This window comes from Cryptomeria japonica, chromosome 3 (genome assembly GCF_030272615.1).
Source record: "Cryptomeria japonica chromosome 3, Sugi_1.0, whole genome shotgun sequence".
Classification (NCBI taxonomy): domain Eukaryota; kingdom Viridiplantae; phylum Streptophyta; class Pinopsida; order Cupressales; family Cupressaceae; genus Cryptomeria; species Cryptomeria japonica.
The window spans coordinates 797,573,063-797,574,619 of record NC_081407.1 but is presented as its reverse complement, the minus strand read 5'-3'; the positions used below and the strand labels follow the sequence as shown (position 1 = coordinate 797,574,619).

At 39.3% G+C, this 1,557-nt stretch overlaps 1 non-coding gene across 1 annotated transcript; it reads left to right on the top strand.

The window, feature by feature from the left end:
- The first annotated feature begins 351 nt into the window (after positions 1-351).
- Positions 352-423, top strand: TRNAA-AGC (transfer RNA alanine (anticodon AGC)). The gene has a single exon. It is a non-coding gene; the product is annotated as a tRNA-Ala (tRNA).
- The last annotated feature ends 1,134 nt before the right edge of the window (positions 424-1,557 follow it).

Sequence of the window (1,557 nt, the reverse complement as noted above, 5' to 3'; positions counted from 1 at the left end):
AAGGATATTTTTTTAGGGTTTCAATATATTTGGTTTATATGAAGGATGTTAGGGAATATATTCATGCACCCCTTGTGGAGATGAATCATGTGAAATTTCTGTTAGTGTTGGAAATAAGCCACACCCGAACCGACAATGGACTGGTCCAAGAGGGGCTAGTAGCTCAGTGGTAGAGCACTCCAGTAGCATATGGAAGGTCCTAGGTTCAAGTCGTAGCTGGTCCATGTCTCAACATGGTATCAGAGCCAGGTCCGGGCTAGGAGCCCCAAGCACACGAGAGGTGTGGCTTAAGGGGGGGTGTTAGTGTTGGAAATAAGCCACACCCGAATTGACGATGGAATGGTACAAGAGGGGCCAGTAGCTCAGTGGTAGAGCACTCCAGTAGCATATGGAAGGTCCTAGGTTCGAGTCCTAGCTGGTCCATGTCTCAACAATTTCATGATGCATGGAAGGAACTTACAGAAGCTGGCCTAACTACATCTAAGAAGTAGTACACAAATATTTTGGAGATGGGTCTAAACATTTTGAAGTAATTTCCTAATTTTAGCTATGATGAAGCATGGGTTGAAATCATTATGAGTTAGATTCATGATGATGTGATGTATTTAGATCAACCATACAAGATTGCAAAGGATGTCATTAGGGCATTGACTAATTTGTGTTCCATAGGTACTGTTCTAGTGAAGAAGATGGTGAAAAATGATATGGTTGCTCAACATATTGGTTTGGTGTATGACAGGAGATCTATGATTGTGGAGGGCATTGCTAATCAAGGAGTTCATTATGTTACTAAGTGTTTGGCATACAAGATATGCTACTAGAACCATGAGGGTTCTGCCATCGTGATACAATTTACACCACACATCTAATGGTGGTTGTTGTAGAAAGATTTAATCTTTGTGAACTTTTGAGGTAACAACTTATATACAACTTGGTGAGAAAAAAAAAGAGAAAAAAACAATTTAGGTATGGGTCTCTGATTATCTTCTTGGAGTTTATGTTCATGAATGAAGTTTTGGGGATTAAGATTAATATTTGGGATAAGTTTTACCCTATTGTGGTACAAATTAGGTAGCATATTAGGTATTTTTGGACAAATGGAGATGCATACAACACCCTATGCTTGGGATGGTTCAAGAATTTTTAGGATAGAATGTAAGAAAGGGATAGGATTCTGACAGATTTGGTCTAGAAATACAAAGATGAGTTTACTTTTCTGGTGAGTAGGGATCACTGCTACATTGAAGTGGTTGAGCCAAGAACTGGTTATCTTTTTGAGCTACCCTATGAGGTGTTTGTGGAAGATGTGGAGAATAATATTGAGATGTTGAGGAAGTTGTCATTAAATCTTAACGAACCAAAGTTTACGACTACTACAAAGATCTTGAATAAGTTGAGGAAGGAGGAAATTGAGAAAGAGCATCCTAAAAGAGTGGAGTTGTATCAGAAAATCAATTTGTATCTGGCATCTGAAGCATTTGGCGTGACTTTGATTGAGGGGTCTTCTATGCAAGCACAAAGGAGGACTACATCTATCTCTGCCTCTCCTCTAGTGAA